Raw genomic sequence first — 12,787 nt, forward strand, 5'->3', positions numbered from 1 at the left:
GGACAGTCCTGGATGTACAAAACGTAGGAAAGAGATCAGAAATCACACATGCAAGCATCACCAACAGAATACAAGATATGAAAGAGAGAAACCAGTGATACCAAATCCAAGAACAAATCAAAACAACCATCCATCATGATCAAGTAGACTTCATCCCGAGGTGCAGGGATGGTTCAATTTATGGAAATCCATCAATGTAATTTACTATATAAACAAACTCAAAGAAAAGAAACAAATGCTGAGAAAGCATTTGACAACATTTAACACCCCTTCATGTTAGAATTCTTGGAAGATCAGGAATTCAAGGCCTATACTTAAACATAGTCAAAACAATTTACAGATAGACATCATCAAACTAAATGGAGAGAAACCTGAAGCAATCCCACTAAAAATCAGGGACTGGACAAGGCTGTCCACTCTCCTCTTACCTATTCAATATAGAACTGAAAGACCTGGCCAGAGAAATAAGATATCAAAAAAAGGAGGTCAAAGGAATACAAATTATAAAGGAAGAAGTCAAAATATCACTATTTGCAGATGATATGATAGGATACTTAAGTAACCCCCAAACTTCCACCAAACCCAATAAAATTCCACCAAACCTGATAAACTGCTAAACCTGATAAACAACTTTAGCATTTCCCTTTTTAACACATTTGTGCATGTGGTGATTTATACACAAGTTTTCAAAACTATAGCCAAGCCATTCTTTCTTGTCTTTTGTTTTCTGAACTTTGGCTTCATGGTCTTTTTTTTTTTTTTTTTTTTTTTTTCACTTTAAATTTTTATTTTTTAAAAAAAGGGAGCAAATTTAGAGAATTAATTTCACCTTGTACACAAAGTTATAATTTTAATGCTTTTCACATCATGCTGAAATTTGCATTTTGGTAAAAAGGAAAGGAACATAAATTCCTCTGCAGGAAGTTTTTATGCCATTATATACATTCCATGAGAAAGCTTCAAACACTTCCTCAGTGATCACAAGTTACCAGAAAATAAAAGATTAAATTTGTCCATATATTGGTCTGTATCAAACGCACACATAAAACATGTAAAATCTTTATGTACTTTACTTTGGACTCTGTCCTTGACAGGTTTCTCCAGGGACAGTTGCTTTTTGTTTTCTTGTTTTTGCATAAATGACTGTGGCTTTATTTAAAATATGAAAATCAAAGGAAGGTACCCAGTTTAATCACAGTATTTTTAAAATCCCTTCTCAATATTAAAGAATCATTACCAAACATATAGAACCTAATGCAAATATTGATGGGCAAGGGCATTCACACCTCACAAAATTAACTAATATTAAAAACAAACATTGGAAACCCATGTTAGTATCAGAAGAATAAGAAGTTGATAATTTAATTTTTACTGAACTGAGTCTTTCTCAGTATTTTCCGATTGAACCTTTAATGTTTAACATTTAAAAAACTTTAAATGTTCTTTTTGTTAGAATCTTAGTTAGCCAGTTACTCCTTCAAAGTTAGGTTATAATGCTTCTGTTCCCACCTGGAGGCGACTTCAGGACGCAGAGCGAAGCCTGGCCCACCTGCCACCCAGAATGGCAGCTCTTAGAGGCTGAGCAACTGTGACCAGGAACAGATCTTAAGAACTTCTGTTTCTACCTGGAGGCGACTTCAGGACGCAGAGCGGAGCCTGGCCCACCTGCCACCCGGAACAGTGGCTCGTAGAGGCTGAGCAACTGGTGAGTGGGAGACATAGGCTGCTGGGGAGCAGAGGGATCTCTGCGGAGTGCACAAGAAAAGTCCACCCCCTGCCTTGACCTGCCCTGTCATGCCCGATTCAGTGACCGGGAACAGATCTTAGGACCTTCTGTTCCCACCCGGGGGCGACTTCAGGATGCAGAGCTGAGCCTGGCCCATCTGCCACCCGGAACGGCGGCTCATAGAGGCTGAGCAACTGGTGGGTGGGAGACCTGAGCTGCAAGGGAGCAGAGAGATCTCTGCAGAGTGCACACAAAAAGTGCACCCCCTGCCTTGCCCTGCCCCGCCCTGTCTGATCCAGAAACCAGGAACAGAACATTAGAACTTCTGTTCCCACCTGGCGACTCTGAGGCATAGAACAGGGCTCAACCCATCTGTTACCTGGACCAGTGGAGATCAAGAGACACAGACCAGATACAAAAGAAAGACAAGAACATATCACTGACAACAAAATGGCAAGAGGAAAGTGAAAGAGTATACAACAAGGAAACCAAGACAACCTGGCAACACCAGAACCCAGCTCTCCCATAACAGCAAACATCGGAATACAAAACACTCCAGAAAAGGAAGGCACAGACCTGAAATCATACCTCAAGACGCTGATAGAGATACTTAAACAAGAACGGGAGGAAAAGCAAAAAGACTCAGAAGCTTTTAAAGAGGAAACAAAAAAAAAAAACACTATAAGAACTCAAAGAACTAGAGGAAAACAGAATCAAAGAGATGAAGGAATGGAAGAGGTAATTTAAAACAGAAATTGACACAATAAAGAAAACACAAAAAGAGATAACCCTAGAGGTAGAACACCTAAAAAAGAAATCAGGAATCACAGAAGCAAGCATTTCCAATAGATTACAAGAGATGGAAGAGAGAATCTCGGGGCAGAAGACAACATTGTAAACATAGACAAAACAGCCAGAGAAGATGCAAAAAACAAAAAGATCCTAACTCAAAATGTCCAGGAAATCCAGGACACAATGAGAAGACCGAACCTAAGGATAATAGGAATAAAAGAGGGAGAAGAGTATCAACTAACAGGCACAGTAAATATCTTCAACAAAATCTTAGAAGAAAACTCGCCTACCCTCAAGAATGAGATGACCACGAGCATAAAAGAAGCCTTCAGAACTCCAAATAGGTTGGACCAGAAAAGAAATACCTCCCGACACATAATAGTAAAAACATCAAGTGCCCAAACCAAAGAAAGAATACTAAAAGCAGTAAGGGGAAAAGGTCAGGTAACATATAAAGGCAGACCAATCAGACTCACACCCGATTTCTCAAAAGAGACTATGAAAGCTAGAAGAGCCTGGACAGACATCATGCGCACCCTAAGAGAACACAAGTGCCAGCCCAAGCTGCTATACCCAGCAAAACTATCAATCACCATCGATGGAGAGATGAAGATATTTCAAGACAAATCAAAATTTACACAATATCAGATCATAAACCCAGCACTACAACAAATTATAGGTGGAAAACCCAATACAATGAAGAAAAATACAGCCTAGTAAAAACAAGAAAACTCCTAAACAAGAAAACTAAAAGAAGAAAAAGACACAGACTCAACTCAACCCACAAAAGCAATAATGGCAGGAAACAGAAACAACTATTCCTTGATATCTATTAACATAAATGGACTCAACTCCCCAATAAAGAGACATAGACTCTCAGACTGGATACATAAACAAAATCCAACCTTTTGCTGCATACAGGAAACTCATCTCAGAGACAAAGACAGACAATATCTCAGAGTTAAAGGGTGGGAAAAAAACTTCCAAGCAAACAGCTCCAAGAAGCAAGCTGGAGTGGCTATTCTAATATCGAACAAAGTAAATTTCCAACCAAAAGTTATCAAAAAAGATAAGGAAGGACACTTTTTACTCATTACCAGGGAAATCTGTCAGGAGGAACTCTCAATCCTTAACATATATGCTCTAAATAAAAAAGCACCCACATTCATAAAAGAAATCCTACTAAAGCTCAAAAAATAAATCTCAACCTACACAATAATAGTGGGAGACTTTAATACCCCACTCTCACCAATGGACAGATCATGGAAACAGAAACTGAACAAGGACACTGCAAAACTAGCAGAGACTTTGAACCAACTAGAATTAATAGATATATTCAGAACATATTATCCTAAAGTAAAAGTATATACCTTCTTCTCACCACGGCATGGCACCTTCTCGAAAATTGACCACATAATTGGACACAGAGCGAGCCTCAATCGATATAAGAAGATTGAAATACTCCCATGCATCCTCTCAGATCACCATGGTCTATGGCTGGTCTTTAACAACAACAAAGACAACAAAAAGCCCACATACACATGGAAACTAAACACCGCTTCGTTAAATGATAGCAGGGTCAAAGAAGAAATAAAAAAAGGAATTAAGGATTTTCTAGAATTCAGTGAAAACCAAAACACAACATACCCAAACCTATGGGATGCAATGAAAGCAGTACTGAGAAGAAAACTCATAGACCTAAGTGCTTCCAAAAAGAAACTGGAGAGAGCATACATCAGCAACCTGACAGCACAGTTAAAAGCCCTAGAACAGAAGGAAGCAGATATACCCAAAAAGAGTAGACGGCAAGAAATAATCAAAATAAGGGCAGAAATAGACCAAATAGAATCAAAAAGAACCATTGAAAAAATGAACAAAACCAAAAGTTGGTTCTTTGAGAAAATCAACAAGATTGATAAACCCCTAGCCAGACTAACTAGAGGGCAAAGAGAGAGTATCCAAATTAACAACATCAGAAAGGAAAGTGGGGACATAACAACTGAAACTGAGGAAATTCAAGAAATCATCAGATCCTACTACAAAAACTTATACTCCACAAAATTGGAAAATCTGGAGGAAATGGATGAATTCCTAGACAGAAATAAGATCCCAAAGATAAAGCAGGACCAAGTAAACCATCTAAATAACCCTATAACACCTAAAGAAATACAAGAAGTCATCAAAAGTCTCCCAACCAAACAAAGCCCAGGTCCAGACGGGTTCAGTGCAGAATTTTACCAGACATTTATTGGGGATATAACACCAATATTCGCCAAACTATTCCAAACGATAGAATCAGATGGAATATTACCCAACTCACTTTTTGAGGCTACAATAACCCTCGTACCTAAACCTCACAAAGACCCTACAAAGAAAGAGAACTTCAGACCAATCTCACTTATGAACATTGATGCAAAAATACTCAACAAAATCCTTGCAAACCGAATCCAAGAACACATCAAAACGATCATTCATCATGACCAAGTAGGCTTCATCCCTGGGATTCAGGGATGGTTTAATATAAAGAAATCCATCAATGTAATCCACCATATAAACAAACTCAAGGATCAAAATCACATGGTCATCTCACTAGATGCTGAGAAAGCATTTGACAAAATCCAACACCCCTTCATGTTAAAAGTCCTGGAAAGAATAGGAATCCAAGGTGCATACCTAAACATAATAAAAGCAATATACAACAAACCAACAGCCAACATCAAACTTAATGGCGAGAAACTTGAAGCAATCCCACTAAAATCAGGGACTCGACAAGGCTGCCCACTCTCCCCCTACCTATTCAACATAGTACTGGAAGTCCTGGCTGGAGCAATTAGACAGCAAAAGTAGATCAAAGGGATACAAATCAGAAAGGAAGAGATAAAAACATCACTCTTTGCTGATGACATGATAGTGTACTTGAGTGACCCCAAAAATTCCACCAGAGAACTCCTACAACTGATAAACAAGTTCAGCAAAGTGGCTGGATACAAAATTAACTCAAACAAATCAGTAGCCTTCCTATACTCAAAGGACAGACATGTGGAGAAAGAAATTAGGGAAAAAGTACCCTTCACAATCATCACAAAAACTATGAAATACCTTGGTGTGACTCTAACTAAGCAAGTGAAGTACCTGTATGACAAGAACTTCAAACCTCTAAAGAAAGAAATTGAGGAGGATCTCAGAAAATGGAAAGATCTCCCATGCTCATGGATTAGAAAGATCAACATCTTAAAAATGGCCATCCTACCAAAAGCAATCTACAGATTCAATGCAATCCCCATCAAAATTTCAACCCTGTTCTTCATGGAATTGGAAAGATCAATTTGCAATTTCATATGGAATAACGAAAGACCTAGAATAGCGAAATCCATCCTCAACAACAAAAAAACATCAGCGGGAATCACTATCCCTGACCTCAAGCTATATTACAAGGCAATTGTGTTGAAAACTGCATGGTACTGGTACAGAAATAGGCATGCTGATCAATGGAATAGAACAGAAGATCCAGAAATGAGCCCTCATGTATATGGTAACCTGATTTTTGACAAAGGAGCAGTAATATTCAATGGAAAAAGGACAGCCTATTCAACAAATGGTGCTGGTCCAACTGGCACTCAGCATGCAAAAGAATGAAAATAGACCCTTTCTTATCTCCTTGTACAAAGCACAAGTGTAAGTGGATCAAAGATCTCCACATTAAAACAGATACACTGAAATTATTAGATGAGAAAGTAGGGAAAACCTTAGAACACATAGGCATAGGCGAAAATTTCCTGAACAAAACACCAATGGCTCAAGCTCTAAGGTAAAAGATTAACAAATGGGACTTAATGAGATTGCAAAGTTTCTGTAAGACTAAGGAAATTGTCAAGAAAACAAACAGGCAACCAACAGAATGGGAAAAGATCTTTACCAACACCACATCAGATAGAAGCCTAATATCCAAGGTATACAAGGAACTCAAAAAGCTAGACACCAGAGAATCAAATAACCCTATTAAAAATGGGGTACAGAGCTAAATAAAACATTCTCCGTTGAGGAACACCTAATGACCGAGAAACATCTGAGGAAGTGCTCGACATCCTTAGCTATCAGGGAAATGCAAATCAAAACAACCCTGAGATTCCACCTCACACCAGTCAGATTGGCCAAGATCCAAAACTCAGATGACAGCAGATGCTGGTGAGGCTGCGGAGAAAGAGGAAAACTTCTCCACTGTTGGTGGGGTTGAAAACTAATACAACCACTCTGGAAATCTGTCTGGCGTTACCTCAGAAAATTGGATATAGTACTACCTGAAGACCCAGCTATTCTACTTCTGGGCATATACTCCAGAGACACTTTAATACACAACAAAGATATATGCACCACAATGTTCATAGCAGCTCTATTTATAATAGCCAGAAGCTGGAAAGAACCCAGATGTCCTTCAGAAGATGAATGGATACAAAAATTGTGGTACATTTACACTATGGAATACTACTCAGCCACCAGAAACAATGACTTAACCAAATTCTTAAGAAAATGGCTGCATCTAGAGAATATTATCCTGAGTGAGATAACCCAGTCACAAAAGAACAGACTTAATATGTAGTCACTGATATTGGGATGCTAACCCCAGAGGCTTGCACTCCCCCAGAAACAACTCACAGACTGTATGAAGTCCAAGAAATAAAGAAAACAAAAAATATATATATATTTACAAAACAAGAAGACTTTGACTATTTCCATGTTGAGTTTTGTTTTGCATGTACTTTTTGCTCATTGTAACTATTAGGTTTTCAATGCATACTGTCAAGCCCTTTGAAAAATCAAGTACTGACTAAAAATATATTCACAGAGTTTTATGTAAAAAATATTTTAATATCTGAAAAAACAGTACTGACAAAAATGTATAATTTTTAGCAAAAAATGTTTAAAATCTGTACATTTATCTTTGTTTTGTAAAATAAAGTCATTAAAAAAAACAAAGAATCAAAGAACTAGAAAAATTAATATATGTATTTAAAAGAAAGAAAAAAAAAGAGTATTTCCAGAAATGTTTGACTAAGCAGGGAAGACTTACCTTAAATATGGTTGGCACCATTCTGTTGATTAGGGTCTTCACTGAATTAAAAAAGAAAAAAAAAAAAAAGAAAAAGAAAATGAACTGAAAACCAACAAGTCGCCCCTCCTTTCTACTTTTTGACTACAGGTTCTCAGACTGTACACAAAAACAAGCCCTTCCTGCCTTGAGTTTCTTCCTTTCATATATTTGGTCATAACATTGAGGAAAATGACAAACATAATCACCAACCCACAACACCATTTAAGAAGAAATAAAACTGCCTCAAAACTTCACTTGCATCCTAGTCTTCACACCTATGTTCTTGTGCTTAATTTATATTTTCCCAGATTCTTGCTACATTTTTCCAATGGTTTATTTTTTAAACTATTAAAGTTATGTAGCAATTTGCCTTAATATTTGGGACTCAATTTTGCCCCCATCCAGTTCAACTCTGCTTTATTATTCTATTCAATTATCATTGATGATACATTCATCTATAGTTGATCTCTAATATGCTCCCTCCAAATCTAATACTTTTGAAGTTAGGTAGAGTGAAACAAAAGAATCAACTGGACCTATTCCCTACCTCTAGATCTCCACTCATGTGTGTATTATTCCTCAGGAAATGATTCATTTCTTAAAAGGTCAGTTCTGAAAAAAAGTCAGTTCTAATGTGCTCTTTGCATCTCTTCCCAGAGCATTTGCATTTTGTGATTAAATATGCAGTTACATGAATATCTGATACATTCTTTCATCCAGTAAAGTAAATGATTCATGTGAGAATATCTCCTGTAAAACTTCCTCTGCCATTGCACATAGTCTGGCACCTTGAACATAGAATTTATTTAATCAACATTTGTGGGGAATGCAGTGAGTAATTCATATAGTGAATGACTATTCATTTCTCACAAGTAGAGATTCCCAAAAACAAAGCATTGCTTTATATACATACTCTCACATATTCCAGAATGTGAGAAGATTCTACCAACAAAAATTTACCAAGAATAGAAGTTAATCTCAAGCCATAAGGTGATAGTCATAACAATATTATCTAGTATAAAAATACACTGAGTCCAGTGCACACTTGCAGTGTAAAGTTTAATAAATCTTTGCTGAACCACTAACTTAACCTGCCATAAGGAGTTCATTGAATATTGTGCTAATTTGGATAATGGAAAAAAATGTAACACTTTTTTTTTCTGAAGAATTCTGAGAAAATGGAAATGGTGCATATTCATTCTTGGAATTAAGGAGGACTAAAAGAAGAACCACTATTTGGAAGAAATTAGTTCTTCTCCCTATTTGGGTTCTAGAAGTCTGTTGTTGGTCTGAGTAGAAAAGTTCATTGAGGCCTTGAGATTAGTGTTAGTATACTTTCCCAATAATATACTATATAATTTATTTAATAGCTAGAAAATTTTTGAACATTATATAGAAAAGAAAGTAGCTAACAAGAATAAAATATATTAATATACTGTCTAAAGAATCATCAATATTATTCTACTTAAAGAAGAGAGATTTGAAAGTATCTTCATAATTACTTGTCTCAGTCTTTGTTTTACATTGTATTTTTAGTAAAGTACTAGTTCTCTATCTCTACTTAAAAGAAATTAAAAAGAAACTGCTTCTAAAAAGCACTTAATCATCTTGTTCTACATGAAGCGCTCTCTGACAGCAATGTCCGATATTTATAGAAACAAGTTGTCTATGGTCACATGTATTCTTTACCAAATTTTAAATCAAATATAACAACTCAATATTTGGAAATATTTGTGGTATCATTTCTAGGCAAAGACTGGGCTTGCTTTGCTGCTGTGGGGACTATATGGCCCTTCAAGTCTCTTCCAGCTCTGAATAGCCATAAAGAATGAAAGTTAACCAAAGTATGTAGTGCATTAAATACTTAAGTAAACACAACCATCCAACTAAAATTATTTTGTGGATTTTATGAAATGTTTAAATATTGCCTCTCAGCATCAGGTACTAGAAGCAAATATTTATTGCACGTTTATAGGAGACAGAAGTCATCCTTCACTATGAATTGCTATGAAATGTAAAAGTATTGTAGTGAAGCAATAGAGAAATGGCATTGAACATGTTCTTAAAAGGATGAACTTAAAAAGAAGTATGGTTTGTTTCAACATTACAGCCATGATACAAATAAGAAAGATAATATGTTCTGTTATATCTGCAAAACATACTGTATTAAACCAAATAAGGTGATTAGGATAATATAACACAGGAGAAAAAGCATATCCATCATGATGATAAACAGTTTTAAAGGATCTAGCGACTCAGTAGGTAACTATACAATTCACTGCCAGACTTCAAGTGGTATCCTTAATACAGCAAGATGTTTTTATGACACCTCTGTGTCACATGCATAATTAGTAACAGTGTACTCTGAAGCTTGCTGTGTAGACTCTCTGCATAATGTAGCCTTCAATACTCATGTTTGAACATTTTTGAAATGCCACTTTGTACTACCTATAACATATAAAAACTAAAGCTATACACTAAATTACAAAAGTTAATTTATTTTTGCAGCACAGAAAGAGGAAATTTATATACATGCATTTTCTATATGTAATGAGTAGATACATTAACCATTCTTTCTTCTCTAGATATGAAATAAGCAATAGTGTGTACTCAAACAGAAAATGATGGGATGAACTTACATAAGTAAAATAAAGTAATTGCCATAGAAATATCACATACCCAGTCAACTTAATTTTATGGGGTTTTCCTGCTTAACACTTTGTGAATAGTTTCATATAAGAAATAAACCTAGGACTTGAGTCCCCTAGACAGAACAATTGTCATAGATATTAAGGAACAGCTAAATCAGCATAGGCTATAAGAAAGACATTTTCTCCTCAAAGTCATTGGACTCTTGTATTTTGAAGCTTTACATTTGCTCATATGTGGTCTCTTGATTCTACAATATTTTACTTTCATCAAATTAGACAGACTCAAGAGTAAAACCATGGTTTTTAACTCTTAGTAACATGTGGATGTGATTTAATACATTCTTTTCTTTCTAGATAACTAGTTTCCAAAAGAGAATTTTTAAGGAGAGTGGTCTGTGGTGATAATTATATGGAAATTTAGAGGGTAAAAGTACTTATATACCTTTTTTCTCTGACAACAACTCTTTCTAACACCTAACCTTTTGAATCACAATATTTTACTATACAGGAATTTTATTAAACATTTAAGATGTTAATAACATGAACCCATTCAGAAACTTCATCAGAAGTAAACTTAGGCTTTTTATCTGAAGTCAAAGAACCACCATACAACAAAAAATATTTCTCCACATCACTTACCAGATCAACTGTGTAAACTCTCAAAGACATTGAAACTTTTTCCCATAAGATACAAATCCTGAAAAGGTCTTATCATACAGTACATGGTCCACTGAGGTTCTAATTGCATTACTATGGTTTCCAACATCATTCATTAGCCACATTTGGGATTATTGCTATAGGGAGATAAATTATGAACTACCTAAAAGCAAATGATGAAAATGTACATTGCTGTCCCTTCTACACTTTTAAAGAATGTGGTGGTTCAACCACTCTGGTAATCAGTCTGGCGATTCCTCAGAAAATTGGACATAGTACTACCTGAAGATCCAGTTATTCCACTCCTGAGCATATACCCCAGAGACACTCCAATATACAACAAAGACACATGCACCACAATGTTTATAGCAGATCTATTTATAATAGCCAGAAGCTAGAAAGAACCCAGATGTCCTTCAGTAGATGAATGGATACAAAAATTGTGGTACATTTACACAATGGAATACTACTCAGCTATCAGAAATGTTGACTTAACCAAATTCTTAAGGAAATGGTTGCATCTAGAGAATATCATCCTGAGTGAGATAACGCAGTCACAAAATAACAGACATAATATGCAGTGATTGATAACTGGATACTAACCCCAGAAAGCTCTGAACACCCCAGAAACAACTCACAGACTGTGTGAAGTTCAAGAAAAAAAAAAGAAATTGACCCCCATGGACCCACAAGGGTTGGAAGTATTAGGAACTATGGATTTGCTATAGTAGGTATATATTTGTTGGAGGAAGTGTGTCACTAGAGGGTGACTTTTGAGGTCACTAAAGCTCAAGCTATTTCACTTCCTGCTGCCTGCAAGTCAAGACATAGTACTTTCAGCTTCTTCTTCAGTACTATTTCTGACTACATGCTGCCCTGCTTAACACCACAATGATACTGAACCTGTAAGCCATTGCCAAATATTTTTATTTGTAAGATTTACTGTGCTAGTGATGTCTATTCACAGCAATAGAAACTCTAAGACAGTAGGATGTTTTTTAACAATGAGAAACTCAAAAATTAAGTTGATTTAGTATTATAATATTCATCCCCAATATCTGTTGTTGGCAGCAAAAAGAAAAAGAAAATGAAAAGTGTGACTTCCCCATGATTTTCCTTTGCAAAGAAACACTGGCTTATTGTGTTTTGTTCAAGTAAGTTAATGTTATAGAATAAAACATAGGAACATGAAGAAATAGGGGAAAGAATGCCAGGTTAATACATTTATGAATTTATAACTCAGCAATATTTTTGTAATTATCACTAGATGCTCTTGCCTTTGTACAGATTGTGTTCCAGCTTTCTGTTAGTATTAGAGTACTTGTGTCTTTGCCCATGCTGTACAAACAGCATCCCAAGAATTGTGTATACCAGGGGTAATTTATAAATTTATCTACAAAACAATAACAGTGCATACAAGAAGGGTTATGTAACATTCTAGGCTTGAAAGAAGCAGTTTCAACCAATTCAGTACAAGTTCCAAACATCTCTAGTATGTTTGATCTGATTAACTGATTTACAAGTATTACACATCTTTGTCTGGTAATCCATATCCTTTATGAAACTGGAAGACAGAGCAAAATTCCTTGATGACAATCTCTACCAAAATCTCCAGCTACTGCAGTTCCTTTAACTTCCAACTTTTTATACATTAATCAATTTTGCAGTTTGGGATTCTGAAGCAAACATTAAGGAAAAATGGGGCCAGTGATACTCACATATGATAAGCAGATGGAACATCAGATAAAATCTCTGAAGTGCTTTACAATTTGTCCTCAAGTCTACATTTGAAGGATTTTCCTCAAAACTGGCTCTAAAGACAGAGCCAAATAGAAAAGAAATGGTTGCATCTTTCAGAAATTTCTCTGGAAT

This window comes from Micromys minutus (assembly GCF_963924665.1).
Source record: "Micromys minutus genome assembly, chromosome: X".
NCBI lineage: Eukaryota > Metazoa > Chordata > Mammalia > Rodentia > Muridae > Micromys > Micromys minutus.